Source organism: Acinonyx jubatus, chromosome D1 (assembly GCF_027475565.1).
Source record: "Acinonyx jubatus isolate Ajub_Pintada_27869175 chromosome D1, VMU_Ajub_asm_v1.0, whole genome shotgun sequence".
Taxonomy (NCBI): domain Eukaryota; kingdom Metazoa; phylum Chordata; class Mammalia; order Carnivora; family Felidae; genus Acinonyx; species Acinonyx jubatus.
Window position 1 is genome coordinate 26,517,158 of NC_069390.1, and position 14,720 is coordinate 26,531,877.

Consider the following 14,720-nt stretch of genomic DNA (forward strand, 5'->3'; position numbering starts at 1 on the left):
AGGACTGTGAATACAGATGGGGAAAGTGGGCACAGCGAGAGGAAGGCGCCGTAAGTGATTGATCCAAGTCCTCATTTTGAATGGCAATAAACTCAATCAATCAATAAGAAAAGTCATTTAAACATGTTGGGAACAATGGAGATAAGGACCAGAAGCAGCCCCCGAAAAAACTGGAGTGCTGAGCTAGGAAGGACTATGCTTGGCCGTTATAACCCTGGGGCACTATTTGAATGTTTAAGCTATAAATGTGTATTTGTTTGATTAAAAAACAAATAAAAATGAATTTTAAAGAAACAAAGGGGAAATGTGGCCAAGTGTTTGAGTGATTTATTTTTGCTTTTCTGTATTTCTCAATTAAAAGTAAGTCCACCTTTATATTTTATACAGGAGGAAAATGAAATCAACTCCTTGAAAAAGAACATCAGATTTGAACACAAAGAGAAACTGGAAAGTGGGTCTTGGAGGGAGCTTGTAGAAGGGGACAGGGGAGTTCCATGGTGATGGATTAAGTGATGAGGGATAGGTTTGGCCCAGAAGAACAGCTTTCTTTCTCTCACGTCCCTGCCCACCAGTACCCCACCCCTGAATCGCATCTGGGTCCCCCAAATTACAGGCCCTCCGGCGCTCTCTGCACCACCCCCTCACTGTGTTCCAGCACCGAGTCAATGGGCAATGGGTGTGCATTTCCATGATTTCTGACCTGTTACACTCAACAGGAGTCATGGTGCGCTGTGCCCACCGTGATTCACCTTTACAGCATTCAGCACAGGGCGCAGACAATTAGGCCCTAAGAGCACTTCGAGAAGATTCAGAGGACAAGGCCAGGTGGCAAAACTGCAATGGCGAGCACACAGGCTGAGGGGTCTCCTAGACCTGGTTTGAATCCTAGTTCCACACCTCCAGGCTGCTGACCGCAGGGCCCTGGGCAAGTCACTTCCCTCCCTGGGTTTACTCATCTGGGAAAGAAGAGAGGAAAAGAGCCTCCTTCACAGGGTTGTGGTAAACATTCATAGAGACGGTGCGGAGAGGCTGGTATATTATAAATGTCCAGTAAATGCCACTCGTTTTTATCTGGGCTCATTCGGGGTGCGAATACAGGGAAGTCACCAAAACTGTCTAGTCTTGGCATTCATCCATTGACACCCTCCACCATGGCAAATATTTTAAACTAGTTTTTATTTTCGACGAATACATGTTTTTAAAATTTTCAACATTGTTGAAAACCTGGTTGACGGCACCAAAAGGGTCACGATAACAACAAGGAAACAGCAAGTTCCTGTTCCCCCCGCCATCACCTGCTAAGTTCTGTTTGAAGAGGCAAGCACTTTTGCCTCTCTTGGCTTTTCTTCTGGTATTTGCAACCCCATCTCGAAATAATGTCCCTGTGCTGCCATTATTTGACGTCAATTTTAGACATTATCACCAATGAAGGTTTAGATTTAGCTCTTTTATACCCCACTGTCCCTGCCCCTTCCTCCAAAATGTCACAACTTGGGGTCAAACCAAACTCAGTGACTATGCACATTATTATCCACCAATTAGTCAGGTGGTATACCATGACTGCATTTCCTTTCTTCTTTTTTTTTTTTAATGTTTATTTACTTATTTTGAGAAAGAGAGAGAGAGAGAGAGAGAGAGAGAGAGAGCATTAGCAGGGGAGGGGCAGAGAGAGGGAGATAGAGACAATCCCAAGCAGGTTCTACACGCCACACAGAGCCCAATGTGGAGCTCAATCCTGTGATCCCAGGATCACGACCTGAGCAGAAATCAAGAGTCAGATGCGTAACTGATTGAGCCAACCAAGAAGCCTGCATTTCCTTTCTTGAAAGCTTTTTTATTTTTGTTTTTCCAGGAGTTAAGCATTGCCTTGTTTACTCTTCATTTGTCTGACTTTCTTTGTGTCTTCTGTTTTTATACAAATGTTGTGACATATCTGTTATACAGATTTTGAATATTATTTCCAAATGCTTAAGGTGGTCAAATATCCCTTTTGTTTCTTCCTCTGGTGCTGTCCATTCAAGAACCGTTCATCCTTGCCACGTTCTTGGGAACCCACCCCCACACCCTGGCTGTGCCCTGTATTGTGTGGCATCCCTGGTTCCCAGATCCCATGTCTACTTTCTTGATACACGTCCTTGTTTTGGCGAAGTAGATTTTCCAATACCTTCTGAGATCAGGTGCATAGGAGGTAAAATTTTAGAGTCCTTCTATGTCTGATAATATTTTAATTCCTCCCTTACATCAGGATTTTGGTTGAACTGGATATAGAATTCCGGTTAAAAATCTTTTTTTTTTTCTTGGAAATTGTAAGGCATTGCTTCTTTTCTTTTAGCATTCAGTATTGTCCAAGAGAAGTCTGATGCCATTCTGGGTCCATGTCCTTTGTATATGACCCACTTTACCCTCTGAAAAATTTTGGGTCTTCTTGTCCTAAACTTTCACAGGAATGGGTTTCAATGAAGTTTTTTCACTCCGTTTTTTTCTGAATACAAGGTGAATCTTTTCGATCTGGAAACCTCATGGCCTTTTGTTCCAGAAACTTTTCTTAGTCAGTTAAACATCCAATTCTTGACCTCAGCTCAGGTCTTAATCTCACGGTTGTGAGTTCAAGCCCCATGTTGGGTTGAGTATGAAGCCTACTTTAAAAACAGATAGATAGATAGACAGACAGACACATAGACACGTAGACTCATAGACACATAATAGATCCCTCCCTTTCCTCTAGTCTCCAGAAATTTCTTCTGGTTGCATACCACCTCCCAAGTTGATTCTGCATTGTTTTTGAAATCTGAAGTTTTATTCTTTCAACATTATCTTCCAATCTTCTGTCTAATTTTTCACTTTTATTTTGTTGTTCACTCTTTAAATTTCCAGGAGCTCTTTTCTCTCCTCTAATTTATCTGTTTCCATAGCAACTTTTACTTCTTTCAGGGATGCAATATTCTCTTTATGTCTCCAAAGGGTATTAATTATATGAAAGTTTCTGTTTTTTAACTTATTTTCTTTTCCTGCCAAGTTTCTTTTCTCTTTATACTACCAAGGTTTTTTTTCCTCTTTATTTTATTCTCTCTTTCATATTAGAAGCTTCATCAAAAGTGAGCCTGTCTTTCCATAATTAAAACTAAAGTATCATACAACCAATTAGAAGGTCTGGGGTCCTGGTGGACCCTGACCAGGAGCATCCCCAGGAGCTGATGTAGTGAGCTGCCTTTTTACTGAGGAAGTCCCCCAAAGAAGGGTCTTATTAAGAAAATGGGTGTTTTCTTTTGGACTAGTCAGTTTCTTTGGAAAGGAATATTCCAGTCTTCTTCTTGGGGCAGGATAATCTAAGGGGCTGGTTCAATCCTGGCTGTGGGCATTCTAAAGACAGCTGGTGTCTCACCTGTCAACTTGAACTTCTCCCTTGTTTTTAAGATGGGATCCCAGCCTGCACTTGACTGTCTCTAGGTCTTTCCAACTCAGAGAAAGGGGCAGGAAAGGATCTCCTGGCTGCTTGGCATAGGGGAAAAAAAAGACCTTAGCATCCTAATTCTCTATATCTTGAATTTCAAGAAATCTCCCTGTTTATTGCTACCTGCTGTAGCATCTGGTATCTCCAAGCCTCAGCCTTTCTATGGTTCTGACCAGTAATGTGGCTCATTTCTCATTGGTACCAACCCCCTATCCTCCTCCCTTAGTCACTTAGGTTATTGCTTCCTCCACTCTGTTAAGTCAATTGCCATCTCTTCAAATGTTTTTCATATTCCAAAATTTGGGAAATGTCTGCAGTGATGTCTCCTCTTGCCCCTTTACCCGTGTTTTTCAAGGTAAAATGTACACGACATAAAATTCATTTTAACCACTTTAAATTATACAATTCAGTGGCAATTAGTGCATTCACAATGTTGTGCAACCATCACCTCTATCTAGTTCCAAACATTTTCATCACCCCAAGAGGAAACCCCATACCTATTAAGCAGTCACTCCCTGCTTCTCCTCGGTCCCATCCCCTGGAAACCACCAATCTGCTTTCTATTCCTATGGATTTGCCTAGTTGGGGCTTTTCAAATAAACAGAATCGTACAATATGTGACCTTTTGTGACTGGTCTCTTTCACTTCGCGTAACATTTTCAGGATTCATCCATTTTGTAGACATAGACTTCATGTCTTTTCATGGCTGGATAATATTCCATTGTGTGGATGTACCATATTTTGTGTATCTGTTCATCCGTGGATGGACGTATTTCTTCTCTTTTATTCCTTTCCTATCATCAGGGGTTGGATTTGGAAAAGGGAGATGATACATGTGACTGGCAAGTCCGCCATGTTTAGCCCAAACAATGCTCCTAAGTATGGACGCAAGCTCCATCTCTCCAACCACACAGCAGCCTGGCTTTCATTTTCACCTCTGCTTGAAAAATCAGTCCCGTGACCAGTCCTTGTTCGAGTGACTATCCAAAGGATGCAGTCCACTTCATCAGAGTCACAAATAGAAATATATTTCTCTTCCCTGGCCTAGAGTCTCCCAGCCAAGGAAACTTCCAAAACCGTGGATGGGAAGGCAATCCCAAACTGTTTGGAATAGCATGACTGTTTGGTTATTAGATAAGTGTATTTTAACCCCAAGACTATTTAGAATTAAGTATAGAACTGATAAAGTATTTGAAATCATTAGAATATTTGTATTAAAGAGCAATTCCCCCCTAGCTAGTGTTTTAGGAGCACATAATCTCATTCTACAGAATCACTTACTCCATACTCTAGTCATTTTGAGACAAGAGCAACATCCCAGTTGAGGAATTAGTATGAAGAGATAAACATATATTCTTAGGTGTCAGTACTCATTTTCAGAATATTAGAGGTAGATACCACATGGTCTATAGACAAAGATTAAAAATGGAAGGGTATGAGGTGCCACTCTATTTGGAATTCCCTAAAGAGATTAATTCCCAAGTCAATATCTAGAATGAAAGAGTTCAGGGTGCTTCCAATGAAATGTCAACCTCAGACCTTTGAATTTCTTAAACATTTAAAATCTGAACCACTCCTGGAGGGGGTGGGGCATATTTCCCAAAAGCCCAGCCAACGAGGTTCATGGGAAAAACACAAGCCCCCAGAAAAAGAGCCTAAGGCAAATTTTTATTGTAATTACCCTTACTTTTGGCTCCACTGGGGACAACCCTAGCCTTCCTTTGTCTTGATTTTGGAAAGGAGAAAGTCCTTCCTCAAGAGCTTTCTTGAGATCTCATGTCAGTGGGGATCCAGCCCTTCTCAGGAGCCCTCTTCCCTCCCTTGGGAAGCAGAGGCACAGAGCTGGATGGCAGACTTCCTGAACAAGAGCATTCCAGGAACCTCTGCCTGATCAGGTTTGGGCGTTTGCCCCAGATTTACATAAGCAGATGCGTTTACTTCCTACCACATCTGCCCTTTTTCACACCTGAAAAGACACAGACCATAAAGGCCTTGTGGTCTTGCATAAGGCCATAAAGGGCCACACTTCATAGGTTCTAGCACTACCCATAGTCCTCAGGGGCTGATAGGCAGCTTCTTTGACATGAGAACCAAATAGCCACTGGCAAAGAAATGGCCCTGCACTGAACAGGGGCTGGTTCGTCTCCTGGACCTGTGTGTGGGCAAGCGGAGCAGCAGGCTCTGCAGAGAGATGGAGACACGAGAGCACAATAGGAGGGCAGAGCAGCACAACAGATCAACAGGGCAGAGAGGCCAGGAAGGGAGACAGCAAAACAAGTTAGTCAACATATTTGTCAGATGGGTAAATTCTTAGGAAAGACAAATGCAAACACTGATGATGTAGTTCCAATAGGGAATGCAAAAGGGCTTCTGCTGCTGGTCATATTCACCACTCTCAATGTGACCGTCCCTGTAACCGTCATCATACTGTCACCATCATCATCAATGCAAATAAAACCGAGTGAGTGACGATACGTACGCTGTGTTTTTGGTCATCAGTATGACCATCCCCATAAGTGTCATCACCCACACCACCATCAGCACACCGAACACTGAAATAAGTGCCAATAAGTGTGTGCCAGGCACTCTGTACAAAGAGGAAGCCAAACCTTGGTCTAGCCCTCTAGGACTGCATTATCATCGTCATCATTATTAGCTAAAATGTATTGAACGCTTACCACACAATGGGCACTGCGCAAGGATTAAACCTTACGATACCCTATAAGGCATGAATGCCTTCGTATTACAAATGAGAGGACAGATTTAGAGGAGCTAAGTTATGTGTACAAAATCACACAGCTAAGGAGCAGCGGCACCAGGATTCAAACCCAGGCAGTCCTGCTTGACAACTGATACCTCGCTATGATGTATATTGCCTCGCACTGCCTTCTCCAGTTGTCTTCAAATTGGGGCACACACAAGAATATCCACTGAGGGCAGGAAGAAAATATTAGACCTGCTGTACCTATTAGACCTGCTGATAACCTATTTATCAGTTAATTCTTTAGTTTCTATTTTATATGTGGTTTACAATATACTTCACTTACCACCATAATAGAGTATACAGACCACCTCTAAATAAATAATTCATACTATGGATACACGCTTAATTCTTTACTGATAGAAGTATGCAGTCAAAAATGCTTGGAGACATCTAGACAAAGCTAACATGACTAACCCACAGTCACGCAAATGGAAAAGTAAATCAGTTGGACCTGAGCTTACCTCTGGTGAGATACATTCAACGTATATAATTCTGAACCAAGTGAATAATTGTGTCTGCAGAATAAAGCCTTGATTTTAACAAGTGACTAAAAAATTACAACATATCCTTCTGAATGACTTCTCTTTAATTGTATCTATTCCCATTCCTAGTCCTAATACGTCTGTCCTAGTAACAATTAATGTGGATTAGTTTAATCAATTTTTAATTAAAGAGAGAGAGTATCATCCTTTTCTAAATCCTCTCTGAAAATGTTCCACATGTTTCTCCATTTAAAAAGTAGAGATAGACTTTTCAAGGGAATATTTCTCTTCTAGAGCTACATAGTACAAAACTTAGGTGTGAAATGACAGGATGTCTAAGATAGGCTCCAAAGGAATCTGGAGTCAGCGAGTGGATGGAGATCAGAAGAGGCAGAATTGGCCAAAGGTTGATCAACATGGAGCCTTGGAGGTAGCTATCTAGGGTATGTTGAGTTATTCCACTTCTGCCTGCTTTGGTTCCATAATAAAGATTTTAAAATAGTTAAAATGTAAAAAAGAAAACCACAACCTTATCTTTTTTGTACTGAGCACTGTCAGAACTCACCTCTCAGCTGAGAAAGGAGAAGAACGATCAAATATGGATTTCACAGAAATTATCATAAGCCCTTTCCTGTCTTCATAAAATCATGACTTTGTCTAGGAAATGTGCGTCCATTGTTTGCTATTATGTTAGAATCAGCCTCACATAAGAAATAACAGGAATGAGAGAAAAAAAGAGAATCTAATTTAAAAACAATCATTGCATTAGCTGTGCAGGGAAAAACTCAGAAAAGAAACAGATGTCACGGATCATTGAAATGATGTCCCTTGAAAACACTCTTCAGCTGATATTGCTGGTGTGGGCAGCACTTGTAGGCCTTTACACACACAGGTAGCTCTCAAGGCTGAGACCATTGGTTTAGATCTGATTGGAATCTGGGTGGGCGTCACTCAGAGGGGCACGTTGCAGGTTAAAGGACCCCACACAACATCTCAAGGGAAGCACAGTGAGATGCAAACCAGCGTTCCCACTGGGACAAGAAAAGCCAGCAAATGCTAACTGCTCTGCCATTGGAATTAAACCACAGGGCAGTTCACCTGCATTTTCATCAAATAATGCAGAGAAGGCCGGAAATGGCAGTGTTCCCCATGGCCCATAGCTACTGAGAAAGTCGAAAAAACAATTTCCTGGGCAACACCCACCTGTTGGCCATACCACTGCTCCGAGAAACCAGAGCCATCTCTGCCAAGAGGAGTCGGGCAAGAGTCCTTCCAGAGTTCAGCCTCCGAGTTCTCTTCAATCCTTTGTGTTCTGAGTAAGAATTTCCACACTGAGAGCTCAATTCCAATTATACCCGAGATAGTATCAGAATGATAGGTAAAAATAGGCCCAGCTTTCTGGCCAGGCAGCCAAAGCACACAGTGCCACAGGGAGAAAGCAGACTGATTGGGATCTTTCGCGGTTGTGACGTCTTCTCAGAGGGCAGCTGAGGGCAGCGAGAGCAGTGTCATCCGATTGTGCTACCGAGAAAGCACTGGGGAGAAGCACAGGAGTGCTCATTGCAACACGGGCTTTCCTGGGAAGGGAGAGGGTGGGTCCACCTCTCTGTGACACTTGGGACAGAACCAAAGAGAGGTTTGGATGACCCACGCTGACATGAGAAAACTAAAGTGGATGAGTCCAGCCAGTGGACCTGCACAGTGGCAGAGCCCTGGAATCACAAAAACACAGAGATGGGAAAGATTTAAAAGGTCACTAGTGCCCATCCCACCAGCTGGAGGAACCAAAGGTGGTTTAGGGTGGGAGAAGGCTCTATACTCTCCATAACCGCCATCAGCACACCTCCAGGCTGCCCCCGAAAAAGCACATGTTGAGAGGGAAAACAGGGCTTGTTTCACATGTTCTGCTTCCCCCCTAATGAAGACATCAGCATGTCTAACCCTCTCCCACAGAGGAATTTTGGAACTATCCTTGCCCCTCCCACCACCACAGTCAGTGCTTGAATCAACCCTACAAGGTCACCGTCCTAAGAGACTAGGACCTCACAGCCCCGGAGGAAGCCCACCCAGCTGTCAATGACATCATCTGAAAATTTTTCCTAGCCATTCGGTAATGTAGATCACGAGCCTGAAAATGTTCTCATTCCCTGCAAGCCAGTCATTAAGTTCTTGAATCTGCCCTAAAGACCGCGAGCCTCAATATGACAAAAGCTCTACACAGAACTGTTTTCAACACATTCTTTAAAATAGCAAGCAGATGAAACTATGGAGGAATAATAATGAATGATACATCCACTCAATGTGATAACGCCCAGCCTTTGCGGGTATGTTCATATAGAGGATGTAGCAATACAAAAAGATGTTTATAATATCTTATAAGATGTTTAAAATGTTAAGAAATCAGGATGCTGAATTACATATTCATTAGGCTAAGTTCATATTTTTTAAGAAGACCCATTTATAAAAATGACTAGAAACGGTCCCATTTATATGACGCATCTAGAATAGTCAGGTTCCTAGAGACAGAAAATAGAATGGTGTTTATCAGGGACTGGGGAAGAGGAAAATAGGGAGTTATTAGTTAATGGGTAGAGAGCTTCATTTTGGCAAGGTGTAGAATTTAGTGATTTCATCACCTACATGTAACACCCAGTGCTTTTCACAAGTGCCCTTGTTAATATCCATCACCCATTCAACAAATCCTATTTTATCTTTTTTTTTAAGTTTATTTATTTATGTGGTCGGGGGCGGGGTGGGGGGAGTGTGCACATGTGGGGGAGTGGCAGAGAGAGAGGGAGAGAGGGACAAAGACAGAATCCCAAGCATGCTCAACACTGTCAGAGCACAGCCCTACACGGGGCTCAAACTCGTGAGCCATGAGATCATGACCTGAGCCGAAATCAAGAGTCAGACACTTAACTGACTGAGCCACCCAGATGCCTCAACAAACCCTATTTTAAAAATAAATTTCAACGTGCAATTGAATAAAAATATTTTTAATGTCTTTCTACAGGTTTTTTAGGGCAATAATAATCCACTTTCCTCACTTAGGTTAAATACTGCACCTTGCCTGATTATTCCGCCCATTTTACAGAGGAGGAAACTGAGGCCAACAGAGGCTAGGTGACCTGCCAGGATCCGTGTTTTGGCAGGGACAGTGTGGATGATTCTAACCATTGCAACCTCAGGCTATTTGTGCTGGAATGGCCAACACAGATCATCACAACTACACATTTTGCCCTCAGACATAAGCGCTCCAAGACTTAGAGAAAGAGCTCATCCATTAAATGAAATTCTAACCAGCCTCTACCTTCATTAACTTTACGGTTTTCATGAGAAAAAAAAAAAATGGCTTAAAAAAAAAAGTCTTGGATTTAATACCAACAAAGACAATTTCTTAATAGATCCCGTAGCCAGCCAACAAACTTCAGCAAAATTTCCCCACTCTCTGCTTCTCAGGATTAGGACCCTGAGGCTTTGAAACTCTGAATCATTAAGGAGTCAGTTATGTTCAAGAGGTGGGACACCCTAAGGTAGGAAATTTAGGCTCATCTATGTTGGAACAGTTTTTTACAACGAGGGCTATTAGTGATTTAATATACTGATATCACTCATTTAGCTCACAGAATATTGAGCTACCTGGGGCACCTCCCACATTCTGGTTGTTTTTCACTTTAAATAAGGCAGCAGAGTGTCCAGGGAACGTGTATCAAAGGATCTGAATGCTTCAATGATAAAGGTGAATTTCATACTTGTTGATGCTCTAGGCGTCACTTTGCCTTGTCTCCCTTCAGTGACCTTTGCAGGCCGGAAATAAAAAAAAAAAAAAAATCAAGCAGTTCATGTCAAGCGCAAGAAATATTCATAAGCCTTTTCCTAAATTCACTGAAACAAAGGAAATCAATTCTCGTATCCAGCACCTAGTAATTAAGGAACCACGCCTCATTAGTAATAAAGAGAATATGGAGTAAGGAGAGGTCTCAGTCAGGACTCCTGCCGAGCCCAGAGAACCAGCCTGGTTGGGGGAAGAGACCAGTGAGTCAGTCAGCTTTGGCACACACCGAAGGTCATCGATTCAGAGGACATTCTGTGAGTCAACCACCAAATTGTGTTCGGACTTTCCAGGTTCTGCGAAAGACACAACAATAAGATGAGATACCTCAGGAAAAAGCTACCATAAAGAACTCACAGCAAAAGGTCTCTAAACAGGCACAGGGAGGGGACTTCATCTCAAAGGCCAACTATGATGGATGGAGCCTGCATGGAATGCTGATTTGAGAAGGGTCTGAAGACAATACATTTCATATATTAAAAAAAAAAAAAATGAGAAGGGTCTGAAGCTACCATCCCAGTGGCCAGGAGAAGGTGTGGGGAGAAGACAGATGACAGCAAATGTGCCAGACGTTTGTCACCCCTGGCCCAAACCATCACGAAAATCACTTTTGCAGAACTTACGCTGTCTAGGCAACACCCGTCTTAGGTAAAACGGAGAGGGAGGTGAAATTTGTTTTTAGGACACCGAGCTTCCCTCTACCTTTCCCCTTTTCCCAGTCTCCGGCACCAAATAACCTTCTGTCCTCTATTGCTTTAGCCTCTCCATTTCTCCAGGGGGCTAACGAAAAACTGTGTCAAGTCTCAAGGGTTGCCGCGCCAAAGCAGCAGCCATTAGATCTCTGGCGGCCCAGTTCAGGTCTCAGAAGTTTGGCTCAGAAGCCACACACGGGTGCACCTGCAGGTGGGAGAAGGGACACCCAGCAGAAGAGGAGGGGACGACAACCAGAGGCCATCTTTCTTCCTTCAAGACAGAAGCTTGGACAAAAGGCAGAAGAACGTAGACGTGGCTGTCCTCCTTTCATGACTGGGGTAGCACAGAGTCTGGTCCAAAGGCAAGACTCATGCTGTTCGCTGAAAACTAGATCCAACCCTAGCAGAATGAGCTCATCAGACGAGAGCACCTTCTCCGTTCTCGCTGCACATGCTCACTTTATTCAGGAAACCTGTCCAAGGGCACCTGTCCTACTCCATTCTCAACCAGAGGAGTTTGGAGCCTACCCTTACAAACCTGGACCAACTTCTCTGCCAATAGAACTAGGATATTTCATAAACGATAAATACGTGCAAGAATCAATAGCTGCCTCTGGCCCTGCAAGACAGCAAGGTCTACCCAGGGATGGACCTTTCTACATAAGTCCCCAGCTGATCAAAATAAAAAGGCCAGTCCCCCCACCCTTACTATGAAGGCAGCTCATGTTATCAAACCTTCCTAAGTCAGCCTTCCCCAAGAGATTCTCTGTTACCGCTGAGCTGGTTCCAGTCTATCCAGTCAGGACACAGTACTGCTACTGGGCCAACCAACCCAGCTCTGCCTCTATGAGCCTGTCTACCCCTTCATCTCTACACCCACCAGGGAGAGAATGGCACATACGTGGCACAGGTGGATTGCAAGTTCTTTAGGTATAAATTGTGGCTCAGTCCTTTGGGGCTGAAAAACTCAGCAAGTTACTTAGCCCTCTGTGTCTCAAACTGTAATAGGAGAATTCTGCCCACCTTATCGGTATTCGATTACATCTGCTAGAATGAGAGCACCGCAGACAGGGGCCGCCAGGCTGCTCAATACACAAAGTAACCCAGGCATCATACGGTGCCCCCTAGAGTGATGTGTTGTTAATTGCATGTGGTGGCCCTGCCGCTGGGACCAGGGTTTTGTCTGTCCTAGCCTTTGGTCTGCCCTAAGTGCCTAGGGTAGTGCCTGACTTAAGTAGAAACTCAATAAATACATGCTGGGTGAGTGAATTAGACCTTCGTCAGGACTTCAGTCGATAACTTCAATACTGGCTTTGGATTAAACACTTAAGAAATAGTAACAGTGATTATTGTTATTGATGATGTGGTTAAGTCTAACAGGAAAAACTTTTCCTTGAGCCTGGCTTTTATGAATTCATGGGGCGCTGGATTTGAATGTCGAGTGATACCCTCCTGACGAAAGTAACTTTTCTCACATCCTACCACCCAGGGGCTTTGCCCTTCTCTCTTGCTTGGCCTGGCCTGCCTTCTTTCTGCCCGCAGCCCGACTTTGACCCCATTCTGCCCCCAAGGCCGCTGCAGGACAACAGGACTGCCATCCAGCTACCACGGGGGGCGGCTGTCTCATCTTTGTGTGACAGTCGTGACTTTCTCTTCTCTGCCTCTTCTTGGCTCCTTCACTTGGCACTGGGGCTGCTATTCAGTAGCTCAGTCCTACTCAAAGGCCACAGCTCCTTCTTGGAAATGGCACAGACTTGAAAACAAGGGGCCCAAACACCTCTGCCAACAGGGACATTGCATAATGACAGCACCATGTTCCAGGTGAAGAGAACCTGGTTGCAGAGGGGAGACAGGATCTCTTCACCACACTTGGGGAGGCTGTGTGAGTGTTTAAGTCACCTCTCACTCTAAGGGACAGATTTGTTTTTGAAAATCAGACCACCCTGGCTCCAGCCTGAATGTTCTTCTCTTTCCTCATCATCACCGCACCCATAGGGACAATCTCCTTTAGGGGGACAATAGGTGGCTGTCAACTTTATATAATATAAACAATGTCAGGAAGGAACCCACCCAAGAAATATGACCTCCCCAAATGCCTGGGATTCCACTATTAGTGATTCACTCTTTTGGTTCAGTACCACCCACTCTCTGGCTGTCCTGAGAAATACACATTCTCCTGGGAGGTATTATGCATTAAGTTCCTAACACCTGGAGTGAATAACTTCACCTGACATTTTATTTTCTCCTGATAGGAGAGATACATGGGTGCTTGGCCCACAGGGCTGAGGTGGGTCTCAGAGAGCCAGAGAGCAGGGGAGGCTTTGCAGTCAAACTTCCTAAGTGTCACCAGGTTTCTAAGAGCTAGGCCTGACTGTCCCCTCCAATGGTAGCTGGCCCTGGAGCTGTTGATTTCCACGAGTTAATCACCTAAGGATTCAAAGAGGCAATATACATAAAGGGCCAACTCCGTATGCCATGTGTCATCAACGACAAATGTGAGTCTGCTCTACTCCTCCCATGAATAGAGAGACATTTGTCTTGGGGGAGAGTGCTGGTTCATACCTGCTCCTCATCTTCTGGAAAAGACAAGCCAAAGAAATCAGGTATCTCCTCTACTCCCTGTTATAGCGTGGGGACTCCTCTGTCCAATAGCCCACTTGGTTCATGGTTTCTTTACCACTGCTGTGGGAGAGAAAGAAAGAGAGGGTCAGCCCATGTTTGAGCAACTGCTGGGGGGAGGGGTGTCCTGGTTTCTTGGCTCTGAGAGTTTGAGGAGCCTCTTGCTTGGGGTTGATTCTGCTCTGCTCCCCAGCTCTGCAAATTCTCTTCTGTGGACCAGGCTCTACTATGGGCCTCAAGAAGTTGACCTCTATGGACTCCATTCCCAGCCTCCTTTACCCTCTGCCTTCTACTGATGCTCAGCTGGTGGCAGATGTCAGGAGGAGATTGGGAGGCAAGACAAGAGAGGGATGAGCAATTAATTGCCCTCACTCCCTTACTACTGGGCCAGGACTGTCTCGGTAGGTGTGTCCCCTGAGCCATGATCATGGATCCCAAGAGACAGCCCATCTCCCATGGCTCCAGTGTTCACTGGGTTCATCTGCCGAGGGCTAGGAAAGACTTCTCACTCTTGCTGGTCCCTGGGGACACTGCCATCTCTTACTGACCATCACCCTTTGCTTCCCATCCACCAGGTTTGTTGAACAGACCAAATGGGATTCTACATTTGGTTTTATCCCCAATCCTTGCTGAGGATCTTCTGATTCTCTGCTACGTGCCTAAAATGCATTTTCTCATTTAATCCTCACACCAGAGATGTAGAAATGTCATGTAACTTGCTCAAGGTCACACAGTTGTATTTGAAACGTGCCCAGGAGTGCCAGTAAGTATTATTTAAAGTCAATTTTGGGGGGTGCTGAGGTGGCTCATAGGCTAAGCGACCAAATCTTGATTTCGACCCAGGTCATGATCTTACAGTTCATGAGTTTGAGCCCCATAT

At 44.1% G+C, this 14,720-nt stretch overlaps 1 long non-coding RNA gene across 4 annotated transcripts in view; it reads right to left on the bottom strand.

Moving 5' to 3' along the window:
* The window catches only part of LOC113603409 (uncharacterized), a 60,124-nt gene that overhangs the window by 14,430 nt on the left and 30,974 nt on the right, over positions 1-14,720 (bottom strand). For 3 of the 4 annotated variants that reach the window (XR_003424991.2, XR_003424989.2, XR_003424990.2), the window contains 2 exons: positions 13,784-13,903; positions 10,740-10,825 (listed from right to left, as the gene is read on the bottom strand). This is a non-coding gene — a long non-coding RNA (uncharacterized LOC113603409). Of the gene's footprint in view, positions 1-10,739; positions 10,826-13,783; positions 13,904-14,720 lie in introns of those variants that run through there. The other variant, XR_008290402.1, reaches the window with a different exon arrangement.